Here is a 17214-nt window from a genome sequence, read left to right on the forward strand (position 1 = left end):
TTTCCCCTCACTATTAATTTATGGTCTTTGGACCACGGTTGTAAACAATGTTTTTCCCCCCTGTTGCCAACGTTAATCTTGAAAAGGCTTTTTTGAAAGACGTCTCGATAGGGTTTTTTTTTCTGACCCACCCCTTATTTATCCCTTTTATCTAATTTATGCTTAGGAGAAATATACTTTAGAAGTGTATTTTGGTCTCCTTTTCAAAAGTTTCTTTTTAATGGTTTATGTTTAAACATTAGAAAAATAAAACGAAAAAAACTAAACCTTCAGCAATTAATTATGGCACTATGTTCAGTGTTCTTCAAAAGTGATATATATATATATATTCATATATATATATATATATATGAATATATATATATATATATATATATATATATTCATATATATATATATATATATGAATATATATATATATATATATATATATATATATATATATATATATATATATGAATATATATATATATATATATATATTCATATATATATATATATATATTTACAAAATATATGCTCCATTATGAACCCCTCACTAAAAAACCAAAAGAATCCACATCTAATCAATATTTGATGTGGATTGATTTATGAATATTGAACATATATGATAGATCCAGTGATTATTTATGCATTAAGGTCAATGTTCAAATGATTTATGAATATTGAACATATATGATAGATCCAGTGATTATTTATGCATTAAGGTCAATGTTCAAATGATTTATGAATATTGAACATATATGATAGATCCAGTGATTATTTATGCATTAAGGTCAATGTTCAAATGATTTATGAATATTGAACATATATGATAGATCCAGTGATTATTTATGCATTAAGGTCAATGTTCGAATGAGCTTCAATCTATGGTCCCCACTCGCCAAACTTTCACAAGAAACACTCGTCTAGCTGTAAACACTATCAATAATTCCCCCCACTCTTTATCTGTGCCTAAACCTAAACGTAGATTCCATGAACAAAGCTTTTTTCTTAGAACTGCACACCCGTGGAATTGTCTTCCGTTTTCCTGTTTTCCGACTGACTACAATATGGTTGTCTTCAAGTCTAACATAAATAAGTTCTTGATGAGCCGTTCCATATAAGTTATCAACTTTACCAAATTTTCATTACTAATGATTACTATAATGTCCAATTTCTACTGTACACTCTTTAACCCTTATCCTTGAGTGGCCTCTTAGCCTTGATAATGTGGTGATGCCTATGTAAAAAAAAAGGTCATATTTAAACCTTATGTAAAAACCTAATGTATATAGATTATAATAATTCAGTTATATATAAATTCTCACAATTCAGTTATATATAAATTCTCACAATTCAGTTATATATAAATTCTCACAATTCAGTTATATATAAATTCTCACAATTCAGTTATATATAAATTCTCACAATTCAGTTATATATAAATCATTCTGTTTATTTAATGGATAGTTCTAAGAAATCCAATATTTCTGAAGCTCATTTTTAAAGTCTCATATTTTGTAATTCTACTATTCACTGCATTTATGAAATGGTCGATGAGTCCATTAGACATATGCATTTGCGATAATTATTTCAACTGGTACCATATTAAAAAAAGCCTAAGAATAGAATAAATACATACTCAGTTATCAGAAGTTTTTCCATATATTTTCATAAAAGTCCATTCAATTCAGTTCATTTCACAAAGATATGATTTCTCTTGTTTTCCGGCTTTTAATTTGAACTTTCAGTGTATTGATTGCTGGATATTCTGCAAAATTAAAAAAAAGACAAATTTCACGAAATAATATAATTTCATATGTTCTTTGCAAAATCCTATGATGTTACTTTTCAAATAGATAAATTAGAAATAGACATCTGCACTGTGAGCAAAAGACACAATCTATGTATATAAAAGGCAAGATGTGTGTGTTTGTGTGTGTGTGTCTGTATGTCTCTCAAAATCTTTCGACATGGGCCATGGATTTTCGCCACATAGGTATCATTTTGAAGCTCGACCCTTCGCCTGACAAATTTTTAAAAATTGGGCAAAAACATTAATTCCTTCACCCTAAAATCATCAGTTTTCTACAGGGAAGGTGTAGCAACAACCGTCCTCTGAAGACAAGTTCGCTTCTATGCATGTGCAAATGACGTTAGAACATGATTTAGTTTAAATATAAAAAAAAACAACCCAATTTTGTCAACGTCGTCTTAGCTCACTTGATTAGAGGTCGGCGTCATTATCTAAAGGTTTTAAGTTTGAATCGTGGTGTGAAGTGTCTTTTTTCCTTTTTTTTCGATGTTTTAAATTTTACTATTAAAATAGGATTATTTAAGCCATTTTTCACATTCTATGTTTTTTTTGGTTAAGTTTTAATGTTCGTTTTTTTGGGGGTTTTTCCATCACATTCGCATTTTGTTTTTTGTTTTTCCGATATTTTTAAGTTTTAACATTTATTTTTATATATAATATTTAAACAAATAAAAAACTATTTAATAATTTAATATTTGATATTTAAAAATATTTACTTCGCTTATTCTTTTGTTTTGATTACACCCCCCACCCAAGCACACACACCTTTAAACACCCGGGCAACGCCGGGTACCCCCTGCTAGTTTATACATATAAAAGACAAACTGTGTGTGTGTGTGTGTGTGTGTTTGTATGTTTACAAAATCTTTCGACACATGCAACGGATTTTCGCCAGATAGGTATCATTTTGAAGCTTGAACCTATGGATGACAAATATCGAAAAATTGGCTAAAACCTTCACCCTACAGTGGACGCTTTTCTACATAGAGGAGTAGCAAAAAAATCGTTCTTTACATGTCCTTTTCTACTACTACTACTATGATAATGACATCATGTTTGACGTTTTTTTAAGCATTTAATTTATTCTGTTTTCATATCTCCGTCTCTTTGGTATCTTGGTAATGCGTCGGGCTCTTTTTTTTTCTGCCTTAGCCTTAAAGCTTCAGGTTCGAGCCTATCTCCCTACCAAAATTTTTTTTTTTTTTTTTACACTTCCGAATACCTGGGCAACGTTTTTCATTTAAACAGGGCTATTACTTTGCTTATTCTTTAGTTTACCCTTCTACACATACACACTTCCAAACACGCGGTTGTTATGCTTAGATTGCAGGTTTGATCCAAGAGAGTTATTTATGCCATTTTCTTCTGCTTTTCGCTTTTTTTTTTTTGCTTTATTTTTTATTTGTTTTGGGTTTTCCGATTTTTTTTAACAAGTTTAACATCCTTTTTTTTTATAAAATTTACACAGGGTTATTACTCCCCCCCCCTACACAAGCACCTACAAACACCCGGGCAACACCGGGTCTCCCCGCTGTTCATGCATATTTTTTAATTTAATTTTTTGATTAGAGTAAAAATATAATCAGGATATTTGTTGCAATACTTATCCGTTCAGAAAATGAATTCCTTTTTCATAAATATTAAACTAAATATGCACAAAAGCTTCCTTAGCGATTTTCAAAATTTAACAATTTAGTTGTTTTTTTAATAAATTATGAGATTTTATTGAATGGTTGCTTGAATGGATTAAGGTTGCTAAGCATGTGTATTAGTTATGCTTGAGAAAGAAAACTTACTATTGGTCCCCATACATATGTTCATTGTCTGCAAGTAGTAAAGTGAGTCATTGTGTTTTATGTTTAAACAACAGTCATATTTACAACATTCATTAGTACCATTTACTGGAATGAAAAGGGGAAGACTTGCAGCCATATTACCCCACCAAGTATAATATGCTGAAGCACTATCGTTATTCTTCATGCTCCTACACAATATTGAATAAGAGAATATACTGGACTCAGAATAATCAAACTTCAGATCATTACTTTTACATGGTGGTCTCCAATTATCAAGGCCCGGAAGCCACTCAGGGATAAGGGTTATTGCAAGTACAGTACATTAGTGTAGAGATTTGATGAAGTGTTTACTTAAGGGGGTGGTTCATCAGGAATTTGTTAACGTTGGACTTGAAGACATCCAGGTTGTAGTCAGGTGGGAAGCAGGCAGACGGAACAGAGTTCCACAGGCGTGCAGTTCTAAGAAAGAAGCTTTGTTCATGGAATCCACGTTTTGATTTAGGCACAGATAAAGAGTGGGGGAAATTTTTCACAGTGGATTCAGCTAGACGGGTGTTTTTCGTGAAAGATTGGCGAGGGGGGGACCAGAGATTGGAGTTCCGACAAGCACCTGCCATGGAAATAACGATAAAACAAGTATAGGCTCGCAGCTTATCGTTGCAATGCAGACATATAGAATTAGTATGTAAAAGTATGGTTATAATTTATAAATTATGAAAGGCTTCCTTAGCTTTGATCCCCTGATAAAAATAGAAGCAATAAAAGCAAATTCTATACCTCTATGTTAGAGGAAATCCAATTTAGTGAATAAACAGTTTCAGGATCCAAGGGATGAAGCAAGCTGAACAATCATCTATATCAACAGAGAACAGTCCAATTAAAGCAATACAGAATTATTGGATGACTTTTTATGATAAACTAAACCCTGAGTTCCCATAATGGCTACTCATGCTGATGGCTGTTGTCAAGCAGAACAGAGCAACAGTTGACAATGTTAAGGACTAATAGGAGCTCATCCTTACTGTTGATACATAAAATTTTGATGATGATGTTAGCAGAAAAAAATAACAAAAAAAAACAGATGTCGATCCATTATCATGCTCCTAGATCTTTACTCTGCCTAAAAGAGCATGTCAAAGAGATAAATCAAGAAAGCAATAATGTAATATGTCTACAACATATATGTGTCATGTATGAAACCAATATTTCTTAACACTTGTTACACTTTCAATTACTTGCATCAATAAAAGGTTTTGAGATTGGAGAGCTTTTTTTATTTTTACATAGGAAATCCCAAACATTATTCCCAGAAGGAAGGTGTATTTTCTTTGGAAACACTCAATACATAATACTCAATACTCTCGCTCCTTGACAAGGTTCAAAAGAGAGTCGCAAATCTGATAGGCTCTGAACTGGCATCTAAGCTTCAGCCTCTGTCCCATCGATGAAACGTTGCATCCCTCTGCCTGTTCTACAAATATTTAAATGGTGAATGCTCTGATGAACTGCAAGCACTTGTGCCCCCCATGACGTGAACACCCTCGACAGACCCGACAAGCTGCAAAATCCCACCCCCACACTGTCGAGATCAATGATCAATGCTTATCTAAAAAGTTCAGAAATACAATACTATTTGTAGTACAAATATATTTCGCTTAAATTATTTTTTACTTTATCTTATTAAGACTTACAATGTATGCTTTAATTTTCTTACAAACACATAAAATTATTGTATCTATAGTAGTTTAGTTTTGTATCTTACTTTCAAGAGAAAGATATGCTTACCTATGTTTGGAATTAATATGTGAAATATTTTGTAATCAATTGCTTTTGTTTTTTAGACAGGGAATTCACAAATATTACCCTGTCTTTACTTCTCTTCTTGCTTTTCAAGTTTCGATGTTTTATGTTTTTTGAGCCACGATTTTCTATTAACAAATTATCTGTTTCTTATTGTTTACTTTAATATATTGTTAAAGGACCCATGGCATAACGGATAATGTACTAAGTAACATTCAGTGCAAAATGACACCGTTCTGGTGGTTCACGATTCAAGTCTCAGTGTACAAAATACAAATACAATTGTGAATTACTTAGGGCTTCCCTGCTCATGAGAGCAGTATTCTTAAAAATAGATATAATATAAATTATCAATCCTTATCTCAAAAATTCAGAAATATAACACTATTTGTAATACAAATATATTTCATTTAAGATTACTTTTTACTTTATCTTGTTAAAACATGCTTTTATCTTTTTCTTTTTAAAAAATATTACGGACATTATTAATTTTTGAGAAGAACATTCATAAAGGTTGTGGTGTTCAAATTAATTCATGTTGCAAAAATCTACAATTAAAAATAAAAATAAGATCATACAATAAAAATAATCAATAAAGTATTATTAATAAAAAATAAACATTTTACAAATAGAAATAATTACCTGTTATTCAAAAATGTTTAAACCTTAAGAAGTATATTTTCTTTAAAGATCATGAGGCTATGCTTGAAGATTTCGATAATAACGCAGTTTAGATTTTCTGGAATAGGTCTGCAAAAATAATAAATCAAATAATTTTGATTTAATACAATAAAAAAAAACGTGAGGAATTATAATTTTTTATTGTTATAAATATAATCAGAAAATTACATTTTTATTATATTTTTCACACTAAAATAGAAATCTTACATTTGTGATGTTGTAACTGATCAGAACGTACATAAAAGTTGTGGTGGTCAAATTAATTTACATTACAGAAATCTACAAATCGTAAAAAATAAAATAAACACAATTTAAATAATAATTTAGAAATATAAAGCACTAAACAGTTTTACAAATAAAAATAATCACTAATGATTCAAAAACTATTTGAAGATTATGCACTATGTTTTTTTAAGTTAAGATATGTTTGAGCATTTTGGCTATGGATATAAGCAGTTCACATTTGCTAGTATCTTTGTAATAATAATAAATTATTTTAATTCGATACAATTATAGAATTATTATTTTCTAATATATTTTAACATAAATGTTATGTTTGCAAATAATGTATAAGGCAATACAAATGAAGACTCAACAAACAAAGGTAGATCAATAAGAAGTATATTAGGAAAAATATATTAACAGTATATTTACATAATGGTTGTCAGGTAAGAGAGTCTTGGCTGGAGAACATATCTGCTCTCGGCTCAGCCTTCGGTGGCTTCTTGTTAACACACACTCAGACTAACCGAGTCTTGTTATTTATGTGTAATATTATCCACATATGTAAATGAGTAGGTGCCACCACAACAATAAAAAATTTTATCGCAAGTTTCTTTACAAGAATTAAACTATAAATTTGAATGTAAAAATAATAATTAGAAATCAAATAATTTGAAATTAGGATTAAATTACTTCTAAATTGAAGATAAAACGAATGAACGTTTTCAAAACAAAGAAATGAGAAGAGAATAGAAGTCAAACTTACATTTTTATGCATTCTTGTGGTTTATCAGAGAAGGAATAAATGATGTAAATTACCTGTAAAAAATTTAAATAAAAAAGCTTAGTTTTGGAGTTTACAAAAATCTCCAATTCTATTCAAGAAATTACTTGAACATTTAGCAGTCTTTTTTTTTTTTTAAGGTAATGGAGCTATACTGCAAAATTTGGCCTATAGATATATGATTTTCCGAAATAAGTCTGTAAAACAAATCAAATAAATTTTGTTCGACACAATAAGAAAACGTGAAGCATTATGATTTCTCATTGTTAAAAATATATTAATAAAATTATAAAAACTTTTTATATATTTTTAACACTAAAAAATTAAATCACACATTCTCTTCAGTAGAATTAATTCAAATTTAAAAGAAAAAATAATTAAAAATCATTTAATTTGAAATTAAGAGTAAATACCTTCTAAACTGAAGATAAAACTAATGAATGTTTTCAAAATAAAAAGATGAGCAGGTAACGGAATTATTCTTATGTATTTTTGTGATTGAGATCAGGAAGAAGTTGATATTTAATAAAGAAGAAAGTGGTGCAAATTAACTTAAAAAACTAGAAAAAATTGCTACAAATTATCTTTTTAAAAATTAGATCAAAATGAAAAATAAATCGGAGTTACTGCCCCTTTTTTCACCTTAGTTATTTCTTTCTAGTCATCATTATGAGGTTTGTGTTTAGAGCAACTTTTAATATCAAATTATTTTCACGCCAAGTAATTAACAGGTTTACTAATACTACTAGAGTTTAGTACGGAAATGAATCAGTAGATTTGTGTATGACCTGATTTTTGTGTTTCTCTCAAACAAATAGTATGAGGTTTCTGTTTCGGGTAACTTTTAATACCAAACTATTTTCATGCTCAGTTATTTGCAGGTTTTTAAGCAAAATTAATATGTATAACCTGATTTATGTTTTTTCTCTCAAAAAATAAATTGTGTTGTAGCATAAATAGTAAAATAAAAATCAGGTTTGCTACAAATGTTTTAGTTGTTAGAAAAGGTAAATTTACAATTACATTATGAGATTTGTGTTTAGGGTAAAGTTAATGTGTATTACCAGATTGTATTATGATGGTTGGTTGTTTTTGTTTTACGGCATATCAACCCTTTTCAGGTTATTTAATGCCGAATTCAGTGATTTTGAAGAAAAAATTTTTAATAGAATATTTTTTGTTTTTTTCAAGTCTGGTTCTATTAAAACCATAGTTGGGACCCTAACAGGTACTACCATTCCGGGTCTGAGTGGACCTGGGAGCAATGGCAATTAAGGGGTGGCTCTAGACTCCTCAAAGCCCACAAGCTGGGGCCTTACTATCGGTTATAGTTTAAGGTCATATCCAGGACCAGGATTGTATTATGAATGGTAAAATAAGAATTAGGTTTACTAATGCATGTCAACAAATTTTTTGACTGTTAGAAAGGGAAATTTGCAATTAAGGGAAGATTTGTGGGAGTAAATACTTGAAGGTGGTTGTATTGTTAAAATACTTCGAGTTTGCACCTGTAATATAACTGAAAGTTAACTAACAAACTGTTTAAAGTGAAATAAAGAGGAACTGTAACAGTGGTTTCTAAGGGAATGAATAATCCTTAGGAGTATCCATGTACTGGGGAGGTGAATAAAATTACAATTGTAGAAAGAGGTTAATAGTAGTTTTCTATATGAATGAATAGCCTTTAGAGGATATAGCTGTGTTCGTGGCAAAAGCATAAAATCTCAACAGCAGAGCTAATTAACAATGATAATCTGCTTTGTCGTTTCTACTGTCAGTGCCAGTATTACCAACTTTTTCCAAAGATTAAAAATGATAGAAAAAAAATCAAATAAAAGATGGCGAAGTAGAATGTTGTTTAATGTCGCATGTCAGACTTGAGATAGGCTTCAGCAGACGAGAAAAATGAATCTGCAAAAAGCTTGGCTGGTTCAAGTTCTCTTTAGATTTCCATCTGCAAACATAAGAAAGGGAAATTTACAATCAAGGGAAAATTTGTGATAGCAAATATTTGAAACGCAGAAGGTTTTTAAGAAAAACTTAATGTGCATTACCTGATTTTTATTTTTCTTCTCTCAAAGAGAAAAGTAATTGCATTTTAGTACGACCAGTAAAATAAAAATTAGGTTTATTAATGCATAGCAACAATTTTTTTTACTGTTAGAAAGGGAAATTTACAATTAAGGGAAAATTTGTGAGAGTAAATACTTGAAAATTGTTGGATTAAAATACATAGAGTTTGTTACTCTGACAATTCTGTTACTCTGATAAACGGAGTTAATTAATTAGAGTGAAATAGAAAGGGATAATATGTCAGACTTGGGATAGGCGTCAGTCTGCAAGAAATTAAATTTTGTTGTAGTATGAATAGAAAAATAAAATAATGCTGCCAACTAATCTTTTGGCTGTTAGAGAAGTAAATCCTTGGAAGTTGTAATGTCAAAATACTTTCAACTTTGATAACACTTGGATTTAAGTGAAATGAAGAGGAATGAAAACTGTAATTTTCAAGGGTTTTTTTTTTCTTTTTACACGGTGGTCACCACTTATCAAGGCCTGGAAGCCACTCAGGGATAAGGGTTATTGCAAGTACAGTACGTTAGTGTGGAGATTTAATGAAGTGTTTACTTAAGGGGGCGGTTCATTAGGAATTTGTTTATGTTGGACTTGAAGACATCCAGGTTGTAGTCAGGTGGGAAGCAGGCAGACGGAACAGAGTTCCACAGGTGCGCAGTTCTAAGAAAGAAGCTTTGTTCATGGAATCTACGTTTTGATTTAGGCACAGATAAAGAGTGGGGAAAATTTTTGACTAAAGTCACAATAGCAGAACTAATCAACAATGATTTGCTTTGTTGTTTTTGCTGTCAGCATCAGTATTATAAACTTTTTTCCATATACTTTAAAACGAGAGAAAAAATCAAATAAGAGAATGTGAAGTAGGATGTTGTTTAATGTCGTATGTCAAACTTGGGATAGGCTTCAGCGGACAAAAAAAATGAATCTGCAAAAAGCTTTGCTGGTTCAAGTTCTGTTTAGATTTTTTGTTTGCAAACATCGGCAAAACAGGAGATGAACAGTTTCAAGTAGAAGTTTAAGACAGGCTACCAGAAAAGGGTTTGTGTAGTTGACATATTCAAAAGAATTAAAAAGTATGGAAGTGAAACAGCAGGTTTATGCAAATGAACCAGTGAATGCCAAGATATTCTTCATTATTAAATTGGATCTATTCACAAGATGGTGATTTGCTGTTGACAAATTGCGTTTGGCACAAATGGATGAGACCAATGAAATTGACGTTGGTGAACTTGGTCTTTTGCCTGGCAGGGAAACCAGAACTTGCTTGATCAGAAGTGACACTTTTCTTACTATCCACTTGGGATACACTTCAGCAGACAACAAAAAAATGAATCTGAAAGATGCTCAAGTTCTCTTTATATTTCTTGTTTGAAAGCATCGGCAAAACAAGGGATGAACTGTTTCTGGTAAAAGTTTAGGATAGTCTACAGCAAGATGATTAGTTGTTATCATCATTAATATTGTAGGTGACATCTTTAAAAAATTTAAAAGTATGGAAGTAAAACAGCAGGTTAGGGTTTAATTGTGTAGGTGACATCTTCAAAGAATTTTAAAGTATGGAAGTGAAACAGCAGGTTTACGCAAAGGAACCAGACAATACCAAGATATTCTTCATCATTGCCTTGGATCTATTTACAAAATGGTGATTTGTGTTTAAAAGTTGCATTTGACACAAAGGGACAAGACCGATGGAATTGACCTTGGTGAACTTGGTCTTTTGTATGATAGGGAAATTTAAACTTACTTTATAAGAAGTGACACCTTTTCCTATGAATTTGAGGAATACTTTTGCGATGTTTTATTCTGTAAGAAGGAGCAAGATAGTGATCTCTTGATAGGAGAATCTCTTGTTTTCAGTGATCTATCAGAGGGCTGAAAAGAAAAAGCCCAATCTAAGGAAGAAGAATAAAGAGGAGGTAGAAGCAGCTGTGGAAAATATTACCAATAAGTTATTAAAAGATCGGTAGTAGAAAATAAGGAAAAAGAATCTCCTTCAGTAACTTCAGTGTTTACCGATGTATTGGAAAATTCAAAATGGCGTCCGACTCTCTCTTTAACACTGTAAGTTTAAGAAAATGAGTTATAAATAAAAAAACATACAAAATACTCTTAGAAACTCGCTCAATATATGTTACTGTGACATAGATTGACATATATTCGGTGGGTTTTTAATAGTATTTTGTCTAGATTTTTATTGATAACAACTTTTCCTAAACTTACCGTGTTAAAGAAGGAGTCGGGTGCCATTTTGAATTTTCCAATACATTGGTAAACACTGTATGTGTTTCGAGCTGAATAAACATGTTACATTGAATAAAAACACAAAAAATATATCCAGTTTGATAGAAAAGTAACTTATGTTGTCTTTGATAACATTTATTTGTTATATATTTGTTTTTTGACAAGTTTTTCGAATCTATGTGTGCAGTAATACAAACCCGAAAGTGAAGAGCAAGATATATTAAGTAGCATCCATGCATTGCAGATCATGAGCGGTCGGTGCACCTGTCATCCATGGATTACACGCTTGCTCTGTGACGTGGAAAGTCTCTCATTATGTAGCCCAGAAGACAGCATTTAATAACACCAAGGTGTTCATGGACCAAACCCAGTGGCAGGCTGGCTATTAAGGCTTGGTTTTAAGGTGAGGAGAACTTTTGTGTTAACTTTAAACCAATACATTACATTTAATTGGTGATCCAAGATGCAAAATGCCAAACACTGATTAAATATAATTGCGTTAAACTTTTCATTTGTTGTTTTGTTTTATTAAGTGACATATTTACATTTAAATATAAAATATACGTGTGTGTCAGGTTGACTGGCGAGTCTGACGAAGATTTAATGGAAATTAATGATAACACAGAGGAAGTAGGGAGCAACACAGATGATATACATACATAAACAATCCTCCACCATTAAGGCAATTTTCATGTTGCAAAAGAAAGCCAAGAAACTTTTTACAACAAATGCATAGAAAATTGTACAAGTTCTCTGGTGCACACAAAAATGATCATGATAATCCATTCTGTGGTCACAACCTTGGGGATGTATTTTTTTTTTTTTTTTTTTTTTTTTTTTTTTACACAGTGATCACCACTTATCAAGGCCCGGAAGCCACTCAGGAATAAGGGTTATTGCAAGTACATTAATTTAGTGAGGAGATTTTCTGAAGTGTTTACTTAAGGGGGCGGTTCATTAGGAATTTGTTAACATTGGACTTGAAGACATCCAAGTTGTAGTCCGGAGGGAAGCAGGCAGACGGAACAGAGTTCCACAGACGTGCAGTTCTAGGAAAGAAGCTTTGTTCATGGAATCCGCGTTTTGATTTAGGCACAGATAAAGAGTGGGGGAAATTTTTCACAGTGGATTCAGCTAGACGGGTGTTTTTCGTGAAAGATTGGCGAGGGGGGACCAGAGACTGGAGTTCAGACGAGCATCTGCCATGGAAATAACAATAAAACAAGGACAGGCTCGCAACATCTCTTCTGTGGGAGAGAGGTTGCAGGGTAGAGAAAAGGGCATCCCCCACTAAGTCACGAAGTCTATTTTGTACTCTGTCAAGGCAGGATAGGCTGTTTTTAGCAGCTCCTGCCCAGATATGGCAACAGTATTCCATCCTTGGACGTACTTGGCTTTTATATAGATAGAGAATTGCATCAGTAGTGAGATATCTTCTGGAGCGGGAGAAGGATCCCACCATCTTTCCAGCGACCTTGGTAACAGACTTGATGTACGTGTTCCATTTCAGATCAGGAGTAAAGGTCAAACCCAGAAGCTTGTCAAAACACGGAGCCTCACCCAGACGAGAGCCATCCATCACAATTGATGCCAGCTGGGGATCAGAGCATTAATGATGTAAGGATAGGAGTTTGGTTTTGGATGCATTAAAGGTAACCAGCCACATCTTCCCCCACTGAACCACGCGCTCGAGATCAGAGGATAGAGAATCAGAGAGAACTTTGTCATTTACAGCCTTTGATGTGTTGCCGTAGATGGTTGTGTCATCAGCATAGATGTCAACGAATGATTTAAGTATGTGTTTAGGGAGGTCATTGATGTAGATCAGGAAGAGAGTTGGGCCCAGGATTGACCCGTGGGGGACTCCAGCATTTATATTGCAGGCCTCCGATTTTTGTCCATCGACCACTACTCTTATGAACCTATCGGAGAGAAATGATTTAGTGATTGAGAAAACATTTCCCGTTATACCGTAGCTGGAAATCTTGTGAAGTAGACCCTTATGCCATACCTTGTCAAAGGCCTTTGATATGTCAAGAGCAATTGCCCTAGAAAGGAAGCCTTTGTCAAGAGATTCACTTATCCTGTGGGATATAACCGTCAGCACATCTGCGGTAGATCTTGCAGAGCGGAAACCATATTGTGTGTCACTAAGAAGGTTATTCCTGCTGAGGTGGCTGACTATTTCTCTATTTAATATGGATTCCAGCAACTTACTCATAACACACAGAAGACTTATAGGTCTGTATTGAGAGGAAGATGACTTATCACCTGAATTCTTAAATATAGGGCAAACTGAAGAGGTCTTCCAGGGAGTCGGAAAGCACTTCTCCTTAAGGCAGCGCTTAAATAGTTTCGTAAGTATGGGAGCAAGTTCTGGTTGAAGCTTTTTTAACACTATAATTGGGATGCCATCAGGGCCAGTTGCTTTACTGGAATCTAGGTTCTTTATTAGTTTGGCGACCTCCCGCACGGATATTTTATGTTTCCTAGCTTGTTCTGTGTTATAGGAGGAAATATGGGGAGTTGATGGCCTTCGTCGCATAGGGTAGAATTAGCTGCAAAGTTCTTTGCAAATAGTTTGACCTTGTCTGACGCTGACGAGATGACCTCTGGTCCATTGATAATGGTTGGTATAGAACGCACACTTCTGTTCAGGATTTTATTTGTTATTTGCCAAAACTGGTGGGATCCAAGTCGCTGATTAGCTACCTTGGATTTAACAGACTGGGCATATAGCTCTCTTGCATTTTTGATTACTCTTTTACAGTGGTTGCTGGCAGACCTGAAAGCAGCTTTAGTTTCAGTGCATCTATTACGTTGATAGTTATGGAAAAAGTGATTTCTGTGCGCCATAGCAGCAGCACATTCTGGGGAGAACCATGGCTGGCTGTTGGGTTTTTGTTGAAATTTTTTAGATGGTATGAATTGGTCTATGCCTACAATTAACCATTCGGTCAGTTCTGATACTATAGAGGACACATCCTTTTTAAACATGGAGTGCAGAGGTAAATCAGATATGAATGTACGGAAGCTATCCCAGTCAGCCATAGAATATCGGTATACAGTACGGTGGAGGGGTACGTCTGGGGGCTTCTTACATTTTGTTATTATCTTAACTGATACGACGGAGTGGTCGGAGGATCCTAGAGGAGAATGAACAGAAGTAGTGGGAAAAGAGTTAACTAATGTGTTGGAATAGGATCTAGACGTTATCTGCCAATTGTACAGGAAGTACCATTGAGTTATCTGTCTCTCAAGAGTATATAAGGAGAAATGGAAAAAGCCATTTTTGTTTTGAGTGGATCTTAACAATGATTTGGAGAACAGCGTCTTCCATATTTACAGGATTTAGTGCTTTTTTGTAAAATACATGAGAACTATTTAAAGAAAAAAAATCAATTGCTAAAATCTACGATATTTATGAGAAATATTTTTTAAAATAAATTGCTAACATCTGTGATGTTTTATCTTCATCAAAAATTATAAATTAATGCGTTTTTAGTACTTAAAATAGAACTTTAGAAAATGGTTATTTTGTTTACATGAAATAATACATTTCTACTAAGATAAAAAAATATGCACTGAGTACCTTTGTTCGTTTATATGCAATCATGGAATGTTGACATATTTCTCTATTAAAACAAAGGCAATCATAATGTAATAAAAAAGAGCTTCAAAAGCAATTAATTCAATAAATACTCACTTTTTTGTTTGGCAATCTGTTTTTAACGAAGAAACGACTATAAGATTAGTTGATTTAAACAGAAGATTAAAATAATGTTTTTAATTCATTGTAATTTCATTTTGTTGTTCTTGCGTTGTGTTAAATTAAAAAATATTAAAAGTAAACAATAAAAACTCGATTAGAAAGATTTCATTTTCCTTATTCGTTTGCATGCAATCATGGAATGTTGACTCATTTCTCAATTAAAACAAAGGGAATCAACATGTAATAATAATAAAAAAAAAGAACTTCAAAAGCAATTAATTTAATAAATACTCACTTTTTGTTTGGCAATCTGAAACGATTATAGGAGGAGTCAATTTAAACAAGACGAGTTTGACGGGAAGTCAACATTTTAAGATGGCGACCGGAAAAGCAATTTTTGCAGAAAATTAACATTTTTTTTTTAAATTATTGTAAGTTCAATTTCTTATTTTTGCGTTGTGTTAAATTACAAAATATAATTTTATCGTTAAAAATTAATGTCGATCACGCATATCAATTTATTCGACCCATAACCACGTCATACGAAATAGACGATGATAGTCAATTCGGGTTTGTATTACTGTACACATAGATTCGAAAAAGTTGTCAAAAAACAAATATATAACAAATAAATGTTATCAAAGGCAAGATAAGTTACTTTTCTACCTAACTGGATATATTTTTTGTCTTTTTATTCAATGTAACATATTTATTCAGCTCGAAAAACATACAGTGTTTACCGATGTATTCGAAAATTCAAGATGGCGTCTCACACCCTCTTTAACACCGTAAGTATGGAAAAAGGTGTTATAAATAAAAAAAACTATACAAAATACTATTAAAAACCCGCCGAATATATGTCAACTTATGTCACGGTAACATATATTGAGCGAATTTCTAACAGTATTTTGTCTAGTTTATTATTTATAATACCTTTTCCCAAACTTTCCCTCTCCGAGAGAGAGAGTCGGCCGCCATGTTTAATTTTCCAATACATCGGTAAACACTGCATGTTTTTCGAGCTGAATAAACATGTTACACTGAATAAAAACACAAAAAATATATCCAGTTAGGTAGAGAAGTAACTTATCTTGCCTTTGATAACATTTATTTGTTATATATTTGTTTTTTGACAACTTTTTCGAATCTATGTGTACAGTAATCAATTACATATTATTTAAATGTTTATTTACAGACACAACAGAAGTATTTAATATTAAATATATAATATATATTGAATGTTTTTCACAGAAATAATGACATTTTCAAATAAATATGTTCATTTAGTGAATTTTTCACATATTTATATTTTTTTGTTGAAATACATACATTTATTCACACATATATTTAAATTATTTTTATAAAGTACGTAAATAAACATGCATTTGAAAAAGTTCACAAATATTTATATATTTGTATTATTAGTTGATTTAATTACGTAATATTTTTGGTAAAACTTGTGGAGAATGCTCTGTTTTATGGTTGTTATAAAAATTGAACAGAAATTTTAATTTCGTTCCGTTTTAAATTCGGTAAATTTTACATTACGTTAAACTCATTGTTCATATTCGACATTTCAACTTTTATAGGTTTTCGGGCATGCTGACAAAAGTTGGAGTGGGTAATCCGGAAAAAAGAGAGAGCCTGTTTCCTCCGTTTAACTATAGGTGGCGTTACTCTCTGTCCACCCATTTACGGAAGCACAAAATGTATATAATGGCACAGGCACCCTTGAAATAAAAATAAATGTTTTTGTTATATTTTAATTTTAAACATGTTTTTTGTTTGTTTGTTTTTTGCAAACATATATACGTTTTTTTTTTGTTGTTTTTGCAAACATATTTAAGTTTCATTTTTCCAAATATTTACGTTTTGTTGCTTGTTTATTTTCAAACATTTACGTTTTTTTTGTTGTTTTTTTTTTACGTTTCTAAGAGAACATCCTTTAATAAATACTCAAGAAAACACATGTCACTTAGAGTTATCAACAATTGCATCCATTATGTGGTTTGGCAAGAGTTAATTGGCGGCAAAGATCGTAATAGATTGCGCGTGTTTACAAAAAAAAAAAAAAAAACTGTATTTGAAAAAAATATGTTTGCAA

General features: G+C 32.1%; 1 long non-coding RNA gene across 1 annotated transcript; it reads right to left on the bottom strand.

Moving 5' to 3' along the window:
- Positions 1–459: 459 nt before the first annotated feature.
- On the bottom strand, positions 460–16024 carry LOC145269592 (uncharacterized). The gene is made up of 4 exons (XR_013865120.1): positions 15406–16024; positions 7064–7116; positions 6037–6144; positions 460–1753 (listed from the first exon to the last, which is right to left on the bottom strand). It is a non-coding gene; the product is annotated as an uncharacterized LOC145269592 (long non-coding RNA).
- Between the last annotated feature and the right edge of the window lie 1190 nt (positions 16025–17214).

Source organism: Euprymna scolopes, chromosome 45 (assembly GCF_053919585.1).
Source record: "Euprymna scolopes isolate OS-2025 chromosome 45, ASM5391958v1, whole genome shotgun sequence".
Taxonomy (NCBI): domain Eukaryota; kingdom Metazoa; phylum Mollusca; class Cephalopoda; order Sepiida; family Sepiolidae; genus Euprymna; species Euprymna scolopes.